The following is a 22,903-nucleotide window of genomic DNA, read 5'->3' as shown; positions in this document are numbered from 1 at the left end:
GCTTCTTTCTTCTTAAGAATCCACTCTATTGCCCTGGAATACAATGGCAGACTGGCCCGTTATTGTTTTTCTTCCTTGCTGTTGAAGAAATTGCTAATGAAGAATAAAGCGGAAGATTACTAGATGAAGAATAGGATGTCCACGTTTTCAGAGCATGATTCTTCAAATCTGTTCTGATTTTAATGAGAATTCAGAAATGACTAAACATTATTTAGGCTTATAGTATCCTAAATTTACTTTTATCAGACTGAAACACCACCAAGGTGTCAGCAACCATCATGTTGTATCCCAAAAATTGTTCCTGAAAAGTAGAAAGAGAAAGGAGAATTCTTGTAAGAAAAGTAAGGATGACTTTTCTTCACTATTTGGCATTGCTTAGTTAATTAAACAGTTGCTGGTGCCTTTGCATACTTCATTTGGACTACCTTACTATTTAAGTGTGCATTTCATTTTTACTGTTAAAATAATACTGTTTTTAAATTGATTCTTGACACACATGAGGATGACAGGACAGCTGTTTGTAGTAAAATATTGACTTTGTTTTTCAAAGCATGTATTCAGTATGTATCTATGGTTAATCACAACAACCTTATGACAGTGGTGACCCTTCAGAAACTTCCAGGCAGTATATGAAATAAATATTCACATCTACATTTGTCTTCTGTTTCCTGTACTTGCAACAGAAATACCTTGTAAGCTGGCAAATACCCTCACTGAAGTTACCAGAACGAATTTTTACTTTTTACTAGAGCATTTACAGTAGCATTTATAATTGATTTATTCATTTTACAAAAATAGGTGATAGTACAGACCGCAGGGATCATGTATCTTGCTGCTGATTTTGGTACAGAAGGTGAAGTGGACACATTTTGGTGACCCTTGTGGTTTGCACTCCATCTCTAGCACTTTGTATGTGGTTTCTCTTACTTGTAACGCAAGGCACTTGGTGGAACCTGAAGTAGGGCGTCTGAAAGGAAGAGACACGGCTTCTGTGGGCAGTCCCAGTGTTGCTGTACGGTGCTAGGGGGCCTGTTTAGAGTCTCATGCTGGAGCTGAGCCAGGCGGTGAGTCCCCTGCCATGTGACAAGATGCGTCCTTCCTGGGTGATGAACCTAGTGGCTGTGCCTGAGGTGCTGATTGCCATGCACAGGGAGCGTGTGCAAAGTCTGCTTGGGGGAAAGCACAGTTCCTTCCAAATAAGTGGGTTACTTCTGTGGGTGAATAGGCCTTGGCTAGGTTTGTAAATTTTCCTAGCTTTGGTTGTTTTCAGAAAGCCCTCACCAGAAAGAAGGGATAATAAAAACTATGTAAAGTGCTCAGTGAGTGCTTGCTCCCCTTCTGTGCTGGATGTGTCTGGGCTTTCTGGCTGTAGGTTTATTTGATGCCTCGTTCTCACATGCTAGGAGAAGCAGCCCTGGTTTCCCAAAACCCAATGTTATTTATCTTGTGCATCAAGGTATCTGTGCTGGGGCTCCTTGAAACTCTGCTGTATCTTCTGTGCTAGTCTGCCTGCAACTTTCATCACCTCTGAGGACGATATGTTGTCATTGCTGTCACGTACACACACTGCGCTGCCAAACAGCTGTTGGGAAGCGAGACCCATGTTCTGCTACATTTATTTCACACTTCACACATTTGTTCTCACCTCTAAAGTACTTTGTGAGGGTTCTGTCTAATCATATTTTCATTCTCGGGGAAAGGAGATCTGCAAATAACTCAGAATGAACAATTTAAGTTAGCCTTCTCAAACCTACCAAATTACTGCTAATAAACTGACTTTATGCTATACCATCAGACCAAATCATAATTTAATAAAGATTTATAACTCATGGTCATCTGTGGAAAAAACCTGATAGCAAAAAAGTTTAGATGTATTATTTATACATATATAACCCTCTTGTTATATTCACTTTCCACGTATGTATGCACACATCCAGTTCCACTGCAACCTGCCAGCTACTGTTTGTGTAAACAGCTACTATTTATGTAAACAAAATTGCAAATGAAAAGATCGTAAATATATCTGACACTGGAATGGTTGCTTTCAATTGCCAGTGACTGGAGTCCATTCTACTACATGCTGTGCTATAATCTGATTTTCTGATTTATTTAATACATTGCTAAATGATTCTGAAATACAGGGGACTCTGTACCAGTAACATTTCAGAAAGTGGAAGATTTAACAGCATTCAACATTCTGCAAAATAGGTCCCAAACATAAAACCTAATGGTAATTGGACATTATTTAGGGATGTAAATCAGGACATTTTTATTGTGTAATCTGTCTTCATTTGCGTGAACAGCTTCATTGGTAAATAAGGACTGAACTTCATTTAACACCCGTAAAATTGCTGATTGCTTTGAAGTTGAGTGGAATTAATTCCATACCAGTAAGGCAAAGGAGGAGATGGTATTTTGGTCCATTTTTTATTATAAATGACACAAGGGACAGCTTCCTATTAATCAGAGATGAATAGCCAGGGGAAAGTCTTGCAGAGGGACCGAGAGATCTCCAAAATGGATTGAAGTTTTTCAAAACTCTGGAAAAAAGTCTGTGTTGAGTGTCCTTCATGGCTCTGCCCTGTGCATGGTGGATTTGAAGACAAGCCTGCTCTCTCAAGAGAAGAGCAGATGAGGCATCTTCCCTTAGGGAAGAAAAGGCCATGTGCCTCTCTGGTGGCTCTTTTCTCTGTGGGTGTGGCTCTGCCCTTCCAACTGCATGTGAGCCAGGGAGGTGGAGCTATGTTATGCTGGCAAATCTAAGGACCGTGTGTCACATTCTTCATACTTTGCCTATTGCTTTGGGGAAGCTATATGGTAGGAGCTGTATTTAACCTTGCTTGGTCTTAGTGGTACTGTGTGTGAACTGTTGCTCTTGCTAACTTCAGTGGTGCGGCAGAAACATGACCGAAGTCAGGACTTAGCCTTAGATATTCAAAAATAAATCTGCCTCTAGGTACTCGCTGCATAGGCAACTGCAAAATGAGTGCTAATGTTTTGTAGCAGAATGCCATGAATTTTCAAAAGGGAACAGTAGTTTTCTTAACTCTAGCCAAATAAAGAGTATTATGATAGGAAAAGACAGGTTAAGGCTACCATGTCACCCTGACATTTCACAAAAGGAAACAAATAACTGATTTTTGTGGTTTTTACGTCTTTTGGACATAACAAACCTAATTTATTCCTTCAACTGTAAGACCTAGTCACTTACTGCAGGAAAAGTGTGACTCATTTATCTTTAAATTGATTGCTTACCACTCTGACATAATAAATGCTTATCATCGCTCTGAAAGAGATTCTCATTCTTAACCAGGACAGTCTGGGATTTTTATTTATTCTATTTTACACCTCAGTTATCAGGTATTTCTTAATGTGTCTGTTACGACAACAGTGTCTTGAGTTCACTTGACTTTTAAAGCACACAGCAAGGAACACTGTGAACTGTGTGAGTGGACAAAAAGACAGCAGGTAAACTTCAATGTAAGTAGTACATTGTGGAGGAAACATGCCTCTGTGGTGTTGATCTCGGAAGTGTCAGATAAAACTCAAGAAAGAAGTTTTTGAGCAGGTCCCTGAAATGATATTGGCATGCAGCAGCCAAAAAAGCCAACGTGACCGTAGGCATCCTCACAGAGATTGCTGAGAAGGAACCATTGCCTACATCTGTAAGGATTCTAAAGGGACTAGGCAGAGATGTGTCCTCTGGCACTCCTAGTCACAGTGAGCCATAGATGCTAAGGAAGTTAGAGGAGACCACAGAGAGCATGCTCATGTGCTCCTCTGATAGTTTTTCTTACTGCCTCTGCTGAGACAGGGTGTTGGGCCAGATGTACCTAAGATGTGAGCCAATTTTTTGATAATTCCTATAACATATTTGCTCATCAGGGCCTGGCAAAGAAGTCTACACAGGGGCCTGATCCGTTCCTCATGTGATCAGCATAATTCTTCTGTCATGAGGGGGCAAGATGGAACAGTATCTCTGCTGTCAGGTAGAATAATTTTGAAGTCAGCTTGTCCATATCTTGAAGATAAGAGTTTATGTAAACAAACCAAGATTAATATGTCACTTCTGACTGCATTTCCCACAGTAAGCCGGAAACATATCCTAAATGAGAGATGCCATTTATATTTATGAAAAATGCTTAACTGCTTTTCTGTATCATCATTAACATTCTCCTTGGATAAAATCCAGTGATGAACAACTTCCTGATGGAAGAGGTCATGGCTTTTCCCTCTCCCAAAGGTATTAAATGTAGTAATATGTTTGAGAGTAGCGATGCAGATAAAGACTTAGAGCCATGGGGCCAGTGACATTAGAAAAGTAATGTTAGCTGTCTGCTGAGAATGCTTTTAAAAGAGTCTACAAAACACATTCCTTTTTAGGAGCATGGCAAAGTATAAGATTATTTTAATTTCTCACTGCTATTAACAATACCCTGGACTCTTGCTTGTATATAGAACCTAGCTAACAAAATGCTGTGTTTGTGCAGCATAGCTATGCAGAGCAATGGCATATCAGGCACAAGATGTTAAGGGTGGAAGAGATTCATTAATCATGTGGTCTTTTTGTTATTTGAAATGTGTAGAAGTTTAGTCAATTTACAGATCCTGTGAATGACCTGAACTATTTAGGATACTTCTACGTTGCAGTTGGTGATGCTTTGAAGCCACTGTGTGTGCACAAATACATATTAGAGTAAGAAAATTCTTTACTGATGTGCTCGTGTAATAAAGTAAAATACAATATTTAAGTTTGTGTTTCTTGATTTTTTTTTTCTGTATTGCTCTTAAGTTCCTAAAATTACTAACTTTCTCTGTCTTTAAGACAGGTCATAAATTCATACCGGAAAGACAACCCAGTAGGATTTTTTTCCTGCATTTTTTAATGGAATCACTGTCATTGTTTAATTGCTTAAATTAAAAATAATTCTTCTATTTCTAAATAAATCCTATGACCTTTATTGAAGCCTTTGAAGGAAAGAATTTGGTTTCAGAAGGTGCTGTGATGTTTTTCTTTGACAATCAGACCTGCGCAGTCATTTCCCTATGGCATCAGATAATCCATTATGAGATTTAGGTTTAAACGTGTGGGGAGAAAATGAAGAAATAAATGGGTGTTTCAGGAGTCTTCTTATCTCCGTTTGGGGCAGAAGGAAAAAAAAATTAGCTTTCAAGAAAAGTATCTGGTTTGTTTACTAAATCCAGTATGGGAGGTTTTATTTTTAACACTGTTTAAATTCAATTCCAAAATGAGTACTTGAAGTCTGTCTTCTGCATCCCACAACAGAATAAAGCTGTTGTTTCTAGGGCAGACTATCTAGCTCCTGTATGGTTATATGTGGTAAATGGCTTTTATTCTATATGATTAATTCCATGCATTGCACCGAAGAGAAAAATCTGTGCACTCTTAGTAAATGTATTTGAAACACTCAAACCTTTTCTTGAGCATCCCCAAGCTAAGCTGTGACTAGAGACCTGTATGATTTCAGTTGTCTCAATAATTTTGTCCATTCAACAATAAGTACCAAAAGAATACTACTGAACTGAAGCTGTCATTGTTCTTGAGTATTTTCCAGTACAGACCAAGAGCTGAGGTCTTTGTTTCCTGTTATTTTTTTGGATGGGTGGCTGCAATATTATTGTGTTTTGGTGAGCTTGGCTGCTATTTTCCATAATGGCTGCCTGTCTAAAACTGGGGCATCTTTTAGTTTCTTTTTTTTGAGGTTTTAGAACTGTGTAGTAAACTTTGAATTTTTCATATATATGAATGTATATGAAATATATTTTATATAAAATAAAGATATTTTAACTTTTACTTGCATGTGAGCATTCTGCCAGAAAAAAAAATGCTTTTGTCACTTTCTGCGTATGCTATTTTGTGAAAAATAAAGAAATCTGTACAATCTTGCTCTTTCATTGTGTCTGACACTTTGCATTTGAGCATTGGGCCTGAAGGCAAGGGGAGTGATCTGATATGTCATGAGGAGAGCAGGGAGACTGTGATTATTGCAGCATCTGTCAGAAGTGCCAGTGGTAAGGATTTCTGTGCAGAACTGCAAATTCCAAGTCTTGTATCTGTGAACTTCTTGCCCTTTGTTTTGTGATCCATGAAATGTTTTTCTCCTACTTACACATACATCTGGAAAACAATGATGGTGAGAAAATATTTTGTTAGTTGATGGATCATATGGAAAAAAATCATCATGAAAAGCTGTTGCTAACAAACGTTGTTAAAAGAAAGGCCAAAGTACAGATAATAGCCCTTGGAGCCAGACTTTATAAAGCCAGCCTAATAAATACCAGGAGGCAGTGTGGTAGCTAGGTGTTTTAGCTTCATTTCTGCTCTAGTGGAAGGCAGTGTTTAACACTTCCACTCTTTCTGGGAATGTGCTTAGTAATAAAACTTCTGAAACATTTGTTTTTTGTAAACATTATGTTGGTCAAAATCCATGTTGCCCAAGGAAGGCTCTAGCTGCACTCTTTTGTGAGAAGTGAAGTGTGGAAGTTGCATACTGGTCCTAGAAAGCTAAGGCTGATGTAGCAGAAGGTGCGCTCTGCCATGTAGTCCTACAGTAGAATTATCTGTTCTCAGCGGTGTGCAAGCAACAGAATTTACTGTCTAGAATACCTTTTAAGCCATGCTCACATTTGCTAAGATAGCTCTGTTTAAAGCTTTTGCAGAACCTTAAGAAGTGTGAAGGGGCATTTGAACATACGTCTTCCTCAGTATTGAGTCATTAGTTTCCTTGCCATGATATGGTGTCGAAAGATATATTCAGCCTCTTCTGAAAGGATTCTTCCTTCACGTGTATTGTGCTCTGTATCTTAGTCCTTGTTGCTGTGCAATAAAACCAAATAGTAAAATCTAAAAATCCATAAAAGTCAACTGAAATGCTTTAAAGATTATATTGCATCTGTTGTTCTATAGGCTTTGTGCTTTACTGTCTTGTGTTATCAATGTAAATCTGTTTGTAGAAATCTTGGTTTTTAGCTACAGCTCTATAAAATAATCAGAGGGTATCCATGGAAGATAATTCTTCCATGAAATAGTTTGTCACCAAATAGAAAAAATAGTTAAACAAAAATCCACACGTGGTCATTTTAAGGATATATTTTTTTAGCTCCTCTCCCCAGGTCTTCCATTTAAAAAGAACTTCCTTTGCAGTGGAGTTGCACTGGAGGGTTGTGACCCGACTATGTCCAGCCAGCTCTCTCACTGAGCGTAGGTATAGGGGAAGTTTTGAGAGTGGATGGTCTCCTCATGTGCTTCTCACAGAAACGCTGGGATTTTGAACTTATTTTGACCAAAGTCTTTAGAGCATTCTTGGTGAGCTAAATTCTCTGAATCACTGTAGGCGCTATTTTTATGAAGTTAATGGTAGTTCTCTGTGATCAGTGGTATATTTTGAGATAAACTCTGTGGTTTGTTGGTGTTATTTTGTTTATTTGGGTTTTTTTCTTTTTTGTTTTTGCTTTTACTTTCCTTGTCTGGTGCAGTAATTAAGACAATTTTAAGCTGTAGAATGGGAAACCCAACTTGAAGCTTGATCTCAAAATACGAGTTTCGTGCAAATCCTCTCTTGCTGTGTGATAACAGCTGATTTAGTGTTTGCAAAGGCTCCGTTGTCTTCTAAGATGTCATGTCAAAAATGAAAGTGGTTTTATAATGCAGTTCATGGCAGTGAAATGTTGACCAGTGAGCTTTACATAGTGTGTTATAAACTACTGTCACTTACTCATTACTATGGAGCGTGTTTGGTACTAGCACAAATGACTGTTCTATGTATAATAGGGGATTTTTGTGCCAACTGTCTGCAAGGGTTAAATCTATCTTCCTTTGAAGTAGAAGAAAGGTTCCCTTGATTACTTCAAAAACAGGAGTAATCAAGAGGTCATCACTAAGTTGCTTACTTGAATTTAGTCAGAATGCTTTAGTGTTCCAGAACTTGATTTTTTTTGTTTGCTTTCTTAAAAAAAAAAACAAAATCATTTATTTTTAGTGATATTTCGATTATTATGGTGGGAAGAAGTACAACAAACACCCTACTCATGTTAGTAAGTGCAACTGCGTGCTGCTTACTTTAAGAACAGAAAAATTAGGAGAAAATAAATTCTATGCTACTAGTCTCTTCTGTCATTTAATAAACATGAAAATTTCTTTCAGGCTGATTGCTATCTTTCTCTGGCGTAATTTCTGCTTTTTGTCAGAGATGGTTCTATTTTTCTTGTTGTCATTTGTTTTTTGGGAGGGGTTTGGATGGAGTGAAATGGTAAGTATCAATCAATGAGGGGAAAAGTGTGATGTGGAAAAAAAAAATAGCAGCAAGACTGCTGGCACTGCTGATTCCTGGCAACATGGAAATACAAAGATAGCAGATGGGCATGCCTGTGTAGGATTAAGATCTCTATACAGACATGGTTGGTTTTCTGTTCTAGATTTCCTGTAGTTAGGACACTTTGTAACGCACTATCCGTTTTCAGTGTTATGGGAGACTTGGATGAATCAAGTAGATGCTTTAAAGGAAATGAAATGTTTACTACTGGTCTTCCTGCCCTTAATCGCTGTGAACAATAAGAAGTCTGCAGTGCCTGCTTCTTCTTTTGGATTCCTTTTTCCACATATAGTTTGAGTAATAAAATTGGTTACGTTGTCACACGATACCATGTTTGTCTTGCCTTTAGACAGGGAAATGCATTATGTGAACATTTTAACTGAGAATTTGACTCTTATATTTTCAACCATGTATCTGTGTCTTTATGCTTTGCTAACAGTTTTCTGTTTGTCTAATGTATTGTATATCCTAGTTTTATTTAAATAGCAATCATGTCATATTTTTGTAGCAAAACTGACTTTGGCAAATGTCTCGATCGGAGTTCTGATATACTGCTTGATTGGAGCTGTGGACTTTGTCTTAATGATTCAGTGTGTTATGCTTTGAATAGATTGTCCTCCTTTCTACAGTTCTATAGATGCTGCATTTTATTGTGAAGTTTGAACTGACAAAATGTAGAATGTTGTTCCTAGTGTTACTTCAGTGAATTTTAGAGAAACAGAGATGGAGCAACAGACTGTGCCAGAAACCATTTGAACATGGTTTTTCCAATTTCCAGTCCTCTCCCTGCTAAATCACTTAATAATCATATCATCTGTTGAACTGTTGTAGCTGAAGTGAAAACAGGCCACAATACTGAATGGAACCTCATTCCTCGGTTACAACACAAGCTATAAAACCTAAGATAACAATTCTCGAACCACTCCACTCTATATTAATGGAAAGAATAAAATTACTTTCTCGCCCCCACCGGACAAACCTTCATACTCAATTTGTAGGCAAAAAAATATTGTGCTTTGAATATACTCGATTTTTAGTATTTAATAACATTTTTCTGTTAATGTAACTTGTACTGAAAATGTTTTTTTTCTGTCTCAGGAGATTCCTTTTGACATGGGAAAACTGAAAAAATCCTTTGAATGAAATATATGATAATTTCAAGGGAGTCTTGTCAAATCAGTTAGAAAAAATAGGGATTTACAATTCAGATTTATTATTCAGTTGTGGAGGAGGAAACCATCTGTGTTATCTGGTAAAAACATAAACACAGCAAGCACTTCTAAATAATACTAGATATATAAGCAGTTCTCAGTATGTTAAATGTTGTGGTTTAATGCATATACCCAGTATAGCAGGCAATTTCATAGAAATGTCCAAACATATTCTAAAAATGTTATATTTGTAATAAATTCTCTTTTCTTTACCTATTGACTGTCGATCCCAGGCTGAGACTGTTTCTCTGTTCATTTGGCTAATGTTAGCATTTCATCTGTGCAATTAGAATAAGAGAAAATATGAACAAAATAAATATGGGAGTAACATACAGTTAGTATGACTGAGTCAAATAGAAGTATCTTTCATTATAAACTCCAAAGCCTTAGTTAAACATCAAACTGCTTTGGATCTGGTCCTAGTGAAAACCTTGAGGTTCTAAAGAGGAATGAGTCTTCCAGAAGACACATCTTTATAAACCATGATTTAGCTTAAAAAAAAAAAAGTTACAAGTCAATTAAAGATGTATAGAGGGTCTGAAATGTAGGTACTAAGAAATGAAGTTTTACAGGTGCAGTGTCATGTGATATTCTCTTTCTGTCCTCTAGCTTTTATAGAAACAACATCAGTATCAGCCTATTTCAAAATAGGTAGATTTTTTTCATTTATGAAAGTTTTATCTGGGGGCTGTTCTTGAGAGACAAATATTATTGCACAAACAACTGGAAATTGAAGCAGGCATCAGAATAAGAGATTTTTAAGATTTAAATGGAAAAAAAAAATCTGTGCTGGAGACATCGGTGTATCAATAGTTAATAACTTCCCTTAAGGATTGTACATGCATTCATGTTTGGATCCATACTTGTATACTCTTTCAGAAGTAATAACACCATTGTTCCTTTGTATCTACAGAGGCCTTGTGACGTCAGAATGCGTGCTTGTCGTGCATTCAGTATTAAAAGTTTGTAGTTGGCTGGGGGCTGTGAAAAATTTTCCTGTATATGACAAAATTGTTCTTATATGCCTACTTCAATGTTGAAACCCTTAAAGAGAATCTATTCCTTTTTTTAAAATTATTCTCTTGGTGTTTTAACTTATACTTTGTATGTCTAACGTCTAACACATGCAGAATGTAGGCAACTCAAGTTTCTGTGCAATGCTGAAGACACAAATGCAGTCGAGTGAATAGAGCTTTGTAACAGGTCTGAGATCCTGCATTTTGTTTCTAGATCGGCTACTGGCTTGCTGTGTAAACTGCTTTGCTTTCCCTACTTGCAATAATAGTACTGGGGTGATTTTTGAATGAAAGAAGTATTCTAGATCAGAAGATAGAATTCTTACTACCATTCATGACAGCATATCATCAATTCATTTTGCATAATTCCTTCTAAAATATAAAAAATACTGGATGGTGCTGGAGCAGTATTCTATTAGATGCTATGTGCTACTTGTCTGCGTGTTTGGATATTAAAGTGTAAAGGGTGTAAATAGGCTTATGCAATCACTAACTCCTCTTCTGGCCTTCCTATGGCAAGAGTGGAGGCAAGAAGGATGTTGACTTGTTCTGCTCTGGATTAAATAAAGTATCAGGCAGTTTGCTTCAGTCAGAGGCTAACCGCAGCAATCTGTGGTGTGCTGCCAAAATCCAATCCAAACTGTTGTGAATGAAATCACAGTTGTACATTTCATTTGTACTCTTGAAAGTAGCTGGGAACATTACAGTAGCCAAGCAGTGAAGTCTGGATTAAGTAAGGTATCAGATAGCTTCCACTTGTTCCAATTTCTTTTTAGTAAGTAAGTACTGATGATATAAGGCAGCCTGCAGTTGAGGTCTTGAACTATCTTCTGCTGCACTCTTTCATTTTTTTTATTGTTCAGATGCAGTTAACAGTAGAAAAATTCTTGTTTGTTTATCTTCAGTACAGTTCACTTGGTACTCTTCTAAATGCAGATGCTGAATTGTGGTCACTGCACTAATGAACTCTATTTAAGCCCTTTTGGAAACTGAGGATATCAGTGAACTCTGACAGAGTATAGGAAGATATGACTCTGTATAAATATGGCTTAGTAAATTGCAATGACTTATCTTGGTGAGCTAAAATATTTCCCATGTTTGTACCTTACGTTCTGTGGAATACAACTACTAAAATTGCTTATATGAACCCATATCTCTAGTTAATCTAGAAATGTTTTTAAAAGTTGATATTCAGGATTCTACTTATGCCATTAGGTGGTGCTTTCAAGCTTCTGTACTACTGGGAAAGTAGTAAAAAGAGCACTTAGCTTTGAGAAGAATGTGCTTTCACAGAGTTGTTGAGGGTGCAATAATGAAGCTCAGCTGTGTTGGTAACAGGATACATCTGAGAGGGGTTGTGGGAGAAGGAGGTGGCACTGGCTGAGATTTATCTTGTGAAAAATTCTATTGGGGAAGTCACGTGCAGTGTATGTGCTGTAAGTCTAGAGGATGATTCAGAGCCAGAGAAGTTAAGGAAGCTAATGCTGTTTCATATTAGCTGAAAATCTGGCTGATTAAATGCTGACTTTGGATGCATGCTAATATCTTTAGTTTCTCGCTTTCCTGGTGGATGCTTGCTTTGGTATGCTGCCATATTTGTTTAGAACAAGATTAAGCTCTTTCCAAAAACAAACCTAAACACAACACACACACATGCACACACAACAAAAAACTCAAAAACCATATGGGCATCTGGTTGCGAGGAAAGATTTTAGAGGTGTCTACAAGCTTCTGTGGCTGGATAGGAGTATCCTGCAGTCCCAGTTTTACTGGCTGATCTTAATCAGTCCAACTCCTGGCTCCTAGGAAGCACTCTGTTCTCAAAGAAAAGGAATAAAAAGTTGAATATGAGCCTGTCTGGACAACTGGACAGTGAATATTATTTACCTAGGTCCCTTTCCAGGTAGTGTTATTATTCATGCACCAGGGAGAAATGTAGACACTTTACATGTGTTGCATATGAGGTACTTAACCTCTCCTTGTATGAAAGGGCGTTCTGGGGATTGGACAGGTAGTATTGATGCTTGGGAGGCCCAGACGCGAGTTGGAAGATGCACTGCAGGACTTTGCTGAGATAGTGTCCTTTACAGTCAGTTGGTCTGAGCCTACTACTGGGGAACAGTTCTCTCGATTCCTGTGTCTCTGAAGCACAAATGTTGTGGTTTAACCTTGCAGGTGATTAAGCACTACAGTTATTTGCTCACTCCTCTCCCTTTGAAAAAACCACAAACTTGAACTTGTGGGTTGGGATAAAACTTTTTTTTTACTAAGATAGAGAAAAGGGAAAAGATAATATTATACATTTTTATATATATTTTCATACAACAAATAATGCACAAGCAATTGCTCACCACCCCCCAACCGATGCCCAGCTAGCCCCCAAACAGTGAAAGAGAGAGATGAGCCCCCACCCCTTTCAAACTCTTTCTGCATGATGTCATATGGTATGGAATATCTGTTCGGCTATTTTAAGTCAGTTGTCCCCTCCCATCTCCTTGGATCCCCCCATGCCATTTGCTAGTAGGAGTTGAGACACTGTAGTTGCCTTGGCTCTCTACAATGCTGCTTAAGAACAACTGAAAACACTGGTGTGTTATCAGTGTTGTTTTTTTCCTAAAACAAAACATCACACCTGACACTCAGGAAAAAAAACAGTTCTGCCTCAGCTGAAACTAAAACAATGAATGATCATAGAATCGTAGAATGGCTTATATTGAAAGGGACTTTAAAAATCATCTAGTTCCAACTGCAGTGCTGTGGGCAGGGTTGCCACCCACCGGTTCAGATTGCCTGGGACCATCCAACCTGGCCTTGAATGCCTCTGGGGTTGGGGCATCCACAGCTTCTCTGGGCAGCCTGTTCCAGTGCTTCACCATCCTAATGATGCGTGGCCTGAACAAACTGCTGAGCCCCCTCCACCACCTACCTACGTCATATTATGGAGAAGGCTCCCGCATCTTCCGCTCACAGTACTTTGGCCTTTTTCATTAGCACAGATAGAGAGCACAGTACAGTGCCAAAAAAGTTCTTGTGATACGTCTTAATCTGTGGTGAAAATATAGCAATACGGATCTGTTGTTTATATCTCATTTTTGTCAGTCTACGATTAGAGTTATGAAACTTACAGTAACTCTGTGGCTAAAATTTACTAATTGGTTCCTTGTTTACCTGATCACCTTTGAATATTTTGGGTTTTATTCAAGTTCTGACTTTTGATATAGCTAATGTCCTCATTATCCAGCTACTCCTTTGCTTACAGAAAGCTTCTGTTGGCAAATTCCCACAATATAATGACCAATAACCACCCTAATTACACTATCACGTGCTTCTTTCCTTATAGGATTTTGTGCTTTGGCACCTTCTGTTTTCTTTTCATATTACCAATGAAAAATGTTCACTAGTGTCTATTCCAATAGCTCTTTTATACTACTGATGTTGCTTGTTTTTCTTTTCATGGAGAGGTTTAAGTTATTTGTTTAACACTACAAAATACTGTCATCCTATTTTTAAACCTAAGTTTAAACAAGTCTGATACTCATTTGTCCTGGTTTATTTTTAACCTAATTCCTGATGTGCTATTTCTGAAAATCACTTCCTGAACTGTTTTTGTGGTATTTGTGGCTGAGTTCCCAGGGGCTATATAAGACATCATTGAACTTATGGTGTTTTCTTATTTATTAAGTACGTAAACATTTTTGTTATGTTTTCGCACCAGTATTCATATTAAAATAGTACTGAAATGATTCATCCAAGATTTAAAACCTTTTCTGCAACATGCTGTAAACATGTAGTAGGAGAAATATACAGTGGGACTCAGAAATGTGCCACATTACAGGGTTTAAGCTTACAGAGACCAGTTAAGGAAAAAGAGCAGTAGTATATTGCTCTAGTATTTTTAATGAGGAAGCAAAACATAAGTTGTGTGTAAGAATACACAGAAGACTAAATATTCTCTGTTATGTGTGTTCATAAGGAATTGGTGGAATTCTGTTATTTACTGAGTATGCTAAATCTTAATGAAATTTCATTTTATTTGAGTGGTTGCTGTTCTGTACAATACTCTAGAAAGCTGATAACAGGAGGCTAGTAACAACTTGTCGGTACTTCTGAAAATAGTGAAACAGTTTTTTGGATTTGTGATAAGTTATTAATGGCAAGATAAAGTATCAAAATAATTTTAAAAGGTCTTTGAAAGAGAAATCAGCAAGTATAATCTTGGATTGGTAGGGGAAGAGAGTGAATATGCTTCCCAGTGATGGGAGAGCAGATGTGGCTTTGGGAGAAACACCCAAGGAAGCAAGCAGTGAAACCCTGTCGTTCCGGAGCAGGAATGGATTCCCAAAGAAAGGCTAAGTAGAAGGAAGCACCAGTAGCCTATAATTTTCAAATAGTTTGTACTGTCTGATTTTATGCACAAAATTGTTTCTTGCAGTAAATTCCATATTGTAGGCAATACCTGCTGGAACTCTTTTGATGGATATTTTAAATATTTTTGTGACTTCTGTTTCTATAGTTATTTCTGCTGTCTTCCTTGAAAGTCTCACTGCAAATGCAATCTACGTCTATTTGTACATGAGAGAAAAGAGGAAAATTCATCTCCCAGGGGCTGAGCAAGAAAGTTAATAATTTCAATACAGGAGTTTGCAAAGAAATTATAAATACTTTATACTTAACTATTCTCTGAAGTCTTTGCACTTTAAATCTACCACTGGGAAATTATTAGTTACAGAACAGGAAGAATAATGGCAAATTACTAGTAATGATGGTAAGTGGTAGAAAATGTACACAGCACATAAGGAGCTGTTTAAAATATGTCAATAATAAATAGTTATGAAAGAGAGACTTTTGGATAGTGATTACATCTTATTTCCTTGAGGATTAGCTTGGAGAGAATTACTTTTGTTCAGTGTTTTTTTTTTAATGACTTTGGCATAAACAAAGGGATTATGCTGATGAAATCTATTGATGACAGAAATTTAGGAGGGACCATTGAGACAGAGGCTTTTTTATAACATAAGAGAAAGAGCTGGACAGCCTTGGAGACAAAATTAATAGAAAATCAATAAAACAAACCTTAGGCCTGGGCACCTGGCAATCAAAGCATCTTTTCCAGAGGTCCGCAGCTGGAGGAGTCAAAGAGGAAGAGGATATGTGTGTGTTGATTGGTCACAGGAAGAGTATGAGCCATTAGTGTCACATGGCTGAGGAAAAATGGAATGTGTGTCAAATAAAGTGCTCCCAAAGGGCAAGTACTGATGCTCGTGTTCAGGCACTCAAGAGGTCTTTCTTGGTATGTTTTGAGCAATTACAATCATTCATGGTCAAGAGATACAGATCCAAACCTGAATGTCCAGCCAGGATTATTTGAGGAATACAGAACTCCCTGTACAAGGGGAGATGTAAACACATGACTTATTCAACACCAAAAAAAAAAAAAGATGAGAGAGCCTATGATAGCTGTTCATATGAGGAAGAAAAGCCTTTCTTATGCTTAACCATTGTACAAATGGCTGTGCATAAACTTAATTTTTTTAATTAAAAAAAACCAACAAAACTTGTTTCTAATTATAACATGAAGGTTTTGGAGTTGCATAGTTAGTTACTTCAGTACTTTTTTGTTCCTTAAAAAAAAAAAAAAGAATTGAAATGCATTTTTCCAAGTTGTGTGTTATACCTTTCCCTTCAGTTAGGAAGTTGCATTTTTGAGACAGTGGCGGAGTAATGAATTTCTAGGTTTAATCCCAGGTTCATGATAGTCAGTAGGTGGAGGATCAAGGCTGCTGAAGCAGCAGTTACTTGGATGCTTTTTATGGATGATGGTTGAAGGTCCAGATTTGTGGCCAAAGACATGTCATTATCTGATCCTTATCTGTACAGTAAAGTGGGGAGGAAAAACTTTTATTCAGCCAGACTGAAGTAAAACCCTTAAAAATATTTGGAAAAGTGTTTCATCCTGGTAGACATAGTATCGATTTCTGATCTCTGAGAAGTTCTTCAACTTTTTCCTCTCCTTATTGGTGAACTCTTAGGTCTTTGTGCGTTCCTTGATCTTGCTACCTCTGTGGACTTAGCTGCTACTTTGAAACCATGTGTTATTATGGTTACCATTTTCTTTTTCAACTGTAGTAGTATACATGGAGAAACTAATGGCTTAGTTTGGTATGTTTTCGAAAACAATTTCCCCTTCAGAACATGCCAATTGCGGTCAGCTGCCCTGATATTTTTGGCAGATTAACCTCCAGGTTTAATAGACTGCCAGGAATGGGGTCTGGGACAGAGTGGAAATCAAAATGTTTATTCAGACTTGAAAACAAGGTATTTGCTGCCTTTTACTTTCCATGAATTCGCTGTTAACCAACTTTCATTAACTTGTGAATTCAAAACACCCTCAAAATCCAGAGGGGAATGCATAATGCTCTGTGAATCACATTAAGTGTGTAGAGCACAAGATCTTTGTGCAGACTTTCTGTATATAATTTTCTTTAGTAACATAATGTGACACTGAATGTATTCGCAGAAATTGAACATAAGTTTTTTTTTAAATTATGAAAATAATCAGCTGAATACCCAACACATTTTGAGGACTGTAGCTTAGCTATCTAGATACAGACAAATTGCAGTTAGGCACTGATATTCAGTGAATATATTACATGCCCATCTCTATTTTTACTCAAAATTTTATTTTCTAAGATAAAGGTGGCTGGCTTAGAGGAAGTGGGCAGCATTAAAAAACAAACTCAAGGCAGTCCATCAGTATGGAGTGAGGCCTTTGATGACCTGTTTTATTGGTGAATCCCAGGAGGGCCTTCAGTAAGATCTCCTGCACTTGGCAAGCTGAAACAGTGTCAATTTGCAGGAATGTTTTTTATCTCTCAATTATAGAGACCTCCAGTACTGGAGACACCACCTCCTTACAGGTAATCTGCTCTAACTAGAGTCCTTGCTATTGTCAAAATGTATTTGTATTTAATCTTCTATGAATTATTTATTTTTATGTGCCTTTTGCACCTATAAGAAGACTCTAACCATGTTCCCCCTTCAGCTGCATCTTTACTAAATGCAAAGCTTGTGTTCCTTCAGCCCATTTCCACACTTCGTTTTTAAGACTGCTGATACCCTTACTGATACCCATTTGATTCTTCTTCATATGTCACACAAGCTGCAATAGCTAAGGAACATCAAAGTTGTATTTTCACATTTTGTAGACTATGCTTCTCATTATGCATCTATGATGTTTGCTGTTTTAGTAATAAAATTAAACTGTTGGGTCATGCTTGTTAATCCGTTGATGTCTCAAACCGTTTTCTGAACACTTGTTACTTAATGTGATTTTCCTTTTACCATCTCTGCTGTTTCATCTCTGAATTCACTCATTATTTAGTCATGGAGTGAGAAGTGTTTGAATCTGGATTGGGGTGAGGTCACTTTTGAATATTTAGGTGTGAAACTGTAGACTGTCATACAAATAAATCAGTCTGATTTATCCTATAGTTTTATTACAAGGCTGTTATAGTAATTGTAAGCTCAATGAGTGTTTTGAACTTGTTCCTTACAATTTCCAGCTTGCTCTGCCTTTCATGTGCCATGTTGCAGATGATGTTAGCTCTTAACTCATGCTCCATGCTGCCTGGTACTCTTTCTGGCATGGTGCACATGTGCACAGGCTGCACTTTGTTCAAAAGCCAGCAGGCAAAGTTGCATGTCACCTCAGAAGTAGGCCCTTATCTGCTAGGTGATAAATTGTATTACCTAGTGTGGCCAGCAAGTAACATTGGACAAACATGGTCTGCATCTCTGAAATAGCATGCTGTCAAGATCTGAGAGTGCTGCACAGAAGTTTATTCCAAAATCTAAACTCAGCTGAATCTATGATCTTGCCAGACCTCATAGCCATATCCTTGGTAATCTATTGTCATGACCAATAATTTTGTAATTCAGTGTCTTTCAGGTATGGTTTTTATTTTTGAGCTCTTCTGTGAGATGCATATGATGCAGAGTTCTTAATGATGAAGTACACAGATGCAAGTTTCTACTGGGTAAGCTGTTGGAACAGTGACATAGTAGTGGATCACAGTAATATTTTTCTGTTTTCAGGTTACATCCAGCTTGAAGTGTGGTATGTTAGGCCTTCTACCTGTCTTTCCTTGCCATGTAATCTAGTGCATTCTGGATAATAAAGGTCTTGTGGGGTTAGAGGACACGTGTGTCCATGTCTGCATTATAAAGACTTTCTCCTGGAAAAATACAAATATTTTATGTTCAGAAGTTATGTTACAGACATTTCTGAACTCAGAATAGTATTCGCGTAACATTACATTATTCTAAATGCAGATATACATATATGTGTTTAAGTACTGGAACTGACAGAAGCTGAGGTTGCCTTAGTTAATATTTCTCTTCTTCAGTGCAGACTTCACAAATTGATAACTTTAGCAAACTTCCACCTCCTAAGCAGATTAGTCTTTATTTTTGCATTATTATAAATAAGTTTGAAAATTCTGAGTAATGTAATCCTTTCAAAGATTAATGGTAGTGGAAAATACACTGTGAAACAAAACTGAAAGTAAAAGAAAATTACAGAAATAGAAATTTCAAAGTATGATCGCTTTTTTGTTATCAGCAAAAATTTTTCACTTCAAACATCTTGAAATAGTAAATAAGTAAATCTGAATATTTTTCATGTATACTGGTGCTTTTTAATTCTTTTGCATAGAAACTACTAATGCTATGTACTGCCCACCTACTAATATATTGTCTGTTATGTATGCCATTTTTGTACTATGAAATACTTGTTTGGAATGATTGTATGACTTTTTACGGCAATTTACAAGGCAGGTGTTGATTTTAGTTCTCATCACAAACAATATATTATCTGTACTTGCCACAGTGTAAGAACTACTATAATTTAGAAGCTGAAAAGAAATTGTTCAAAGATGTCAGAACTGAGACTGTTTCCTCTGATACTCTGCTGGGACCACAAAGATATAATGGGATTTCCATTCTGAAGCTCAGGGTGGGACTCAGCCTTTCTCTCCTCAGCCTCCCACAATGAGCAAACAGCCTCCCCCTGCCTCTTCAAGCTGTAGCTCCGCAGTGGTATGTGTTTTATATCCTTGGGAATCTCACTGTTGAGTGGGATAGTGCTTAAGGCATTTAGCAAAAAGGGAGTCTTACTGGCTTTGAAAGATTTTGGACTGGATCTGCAAAGTTAAAGCTTTTTGTCATGTAAATAGTTGTGTTCATCGTGTATCCTTCCAAAGTTTCATCTGGGGAGCTACATTTTTACAATGACCACTTATCATTTAGCTGCAGGCAAATAAGACAGTAGGCTTCTCTTTGCCAAGCCATGACTTCTAAATTTGATATTGAGGGCTGCACAAAGTTTATTAGCATTGCCAGGATGATGAGCAGATCTGTTGTATGTGCCATGGGCTGTAGTGTCTGGTGGAGGGGCCAGCACTGAGGGTGATGATAGCAGCTTAACTGCAGCTGCTTCTCAAGTCAACATGTTATTCTGATGCAGATCAGAATAACTTTAGCAATATCAAGTGGATTTTATAACCACAAAAGGTTCAGTCTCCAAATCAGCAGCTTTATATTCTGTTTCTGGTGCCACAGTCCTGGTTCCTATACAGATCCATTGCAGGGTAATGTGAGAAGGTTGATATTCTTTTGGATTTCGTATACGGCCCTTGATAGATTTTTAGTTTCCTCATGGTTGGCACCACTTTGAACCAAGATTTCTGTGTAATTCGATCAGATAAATCTTTAACATATGTACTGTTCTTTTTTTTCCCCTCTAGTTAAAGTAACAGCTGTAATCCCTCTTTCTTTTCTAGGTAGCTTTATATATTCTGTTTGTGACTACAAATGTCATGAAGATTTCATTTTTACATTAATTGATATTGGGCCAGAATAATTATGATATCTTAATTCCCATTCACAATTAGGTTTTGTGGGTTTATTTATTTTTTTTGAGAGTAGAAATATACATATAAATGTATTTATAAATGCCTGCTGTGTAACCTTCCCCTCCCTAAAGGAGGTATGCAAAGCAGAAAAGCAATCTCCTGCTTTTTTGGCAAAGCTGATAAATAACCTCCTGCTCTTTTGTTGTCCAGATAAAATAGTTCTGTTTCTGTTTGCCATACTATTATTTCCTCTTAGATGAATCCTCATTTTTGCTGGATGATGCACTCTGTGCACAGTTGAGTGGTACAGAAAAGAGAATGAATGATTAGACAGAATTTTACAGCTTTAGAGGGATTATTTGCAATAGGACCCCAATACTGCTGAATTAATGCTGTGTGCCTGATAAATGAGATAAGAGACAAGAGGAGGCAGACACTTCTACTTAACATGAAACATCTGGAGGGAAAGTTCAGTTTTAAATTTCTTTAAAATCAAGGAGTGTCTTCTTATCAATGTACTTTTCATACTTGTTAAGCAATACACTTTTCTTATGGTTCAGTGTTATGAATGTTATGGTCTGTTGATGATTAATCACTTTGAACTACAGTAGATTTGCTTTGCTAAGACAAGATCTACAGCTGATATAAGATGTCACAACTCCATTGCTGTTTAGTTCTTCCTACTTCTCTGAAATGCTGAGAATTTCCCTGCTCCTAGCTTCTTTATCTTCCCTTTTGGTGGCTTCACCTTTAGGAGAAAATCTGCACTGCAATAGGAATTAAATTGCTTTATCTTTTTTTGTAAATATACAGTAAAACAAGTTGCAATGTCACTCCAAATGGAGCATTTCTGGCTTGTATTTGCTCTTTATCTTGTTATAATGATGCCAGAGTTCCAATGTAAATATCCTCTGTTCTGTCCAACGACCCATACTTTCATTTAGTGTAATCAGAAAATAATAACTTCTGTAAAACAGCCTGTCAGGGAGAAATAATAGGGCTGTTAAGCATTTGGCAAAACTCCATTGTGTACTGCAGAGATGCAATATTCCAGTTTTGCAGGAAGTTTGTCAAGCTGGCTGGTTGCTGTAATGTGCTGGGAAGATCCTCCTGTCACCAGATGGCACCTGACAGAGGACTGAGAATGTCCAACTCTAATGAGCAAACCTGGGGCAGTAATCCCCTCAGGAAGGGCACAGAGCTCTGATGACCACCTATGGAACCAGTGCTGTATATTTTCTCTTTTCATATGGTCCCGTTTTTTTTTTCCTACTGGAAAATTATTTTTCATGGCACTAACCATGAATCAAATAGACTCTGTGGAGAAATAACTTTAAAGAACATTTGGATCTTTCAGTTATTTTTTTGTATGCGTAAGGTATACTATTTTTTCTGAGCAGATTTTTCTTTATTTGCTGTACTTGAAGAAACATCAAAAAGGGCTTTAAAGTGGTTGTTGCATGAAGGTATAGACTTCTTTTCATCCATGCTATGGTGTTTGGCACCAGTTTAGTTCGGTGCCGTCAGCACTTTTAGCATATGCAATACACAGCCCTGTGTCAGCGTCTCATGTGTGGGACTCCACATGTTGGGAATTGCACTACTGCCTTCTCCTGCACACTCTTGAACACTGTTCTGCTAAGAATCATAGCTGAGAAATGGAAGGGTAAGGAAATCTTCTATTTAAGGAGTTGAATAGAGGAAAGACACCTCAAAGAAAAAAAAGGAAAAAATTAAAATCCATTCATTTATTTATGCTCAAGGGGTAAATAAATGGAAAAAATCAGGTGAGTTTTTTCATAAAGTAGTTCAGAAACACTTTTGTAAACCTATTTTTTCAGAGAAAAAGGCGTTTGATTTGCCAGCTTTCCCAATGAGAACAAACTGACATTTGGAGACGGAAGAAAAAAAGCTCTTTTTTCTTTTCAATTAATGAAGAATTTCAAAAGAGGGCTACCTGTATCTCAGTTCAGTCTCAGCCTGTACTTAAAACAGAAGTGCGAGCTCTCTATGCCTTATTCCACTGAACTTGGTCCTTGTCTGCATAAAGGCATCCAAATTTGGTTCCAGAAATGTAAACTGTGTTTTATGCGGTTAATTTTGACATAAACACTGACTGTTTTCATGAGTTTGATCAAAGATCTCCATTATTGGAGATATCTAATTGCTCATATGTAGGGTGTTATGTTACCTACTGATTTGTAGAGCACAATGCTCTATAAATATATTATGCTGTCTAACTTCTGATTCTTTGTAAATTTTCAGCATCTAGAAGTAAATCTGAGGTTTCTAGAACTGTTGCCTAGCAAAAAAAAAAAAAAAAAGCATATTTAGTCCCACCTTTATTTAAAGTTTCACTGATTTCTCATTATTGTTTTCATATTCCTTGTCAAAGCATTTTAAAATTCTAATTCACACATATTTGCCTTGAG

General features: G+C 37.2%; 1 long non-coding RNA gene across 1 annotated transcript in view; it reads left to right on the top strand.

The window, feature by feature from the left end:
- Window positions 1-22,903, top strand: part of LOC110398216 — a 292,377-nt gene that overhangs the window by 9,864 nt on the left and 259,610 nt on the right. The window lies entirely within an intron of this gene.

This window comes from Numida meleagris, chromosome 4 (assembly GCF_002078875.1).
Source record: "Numida meleagris isolate 19003 breed g44 Domestic line chromosome 4, NumMel1.0, whole genome shotgun sequence".
Taxonomy (NCBI): domain Eukaryota; kingdom Metazoa; phylum Chordata; class Aves; order Galliformes; family Numididae; genus Numida; species Numida meleagris.
The sequence above is the reverse complement of the archived record's forward strand: the minus strand, read 5'-3'. Positions and strand labels throughout refer to the sequence as shown.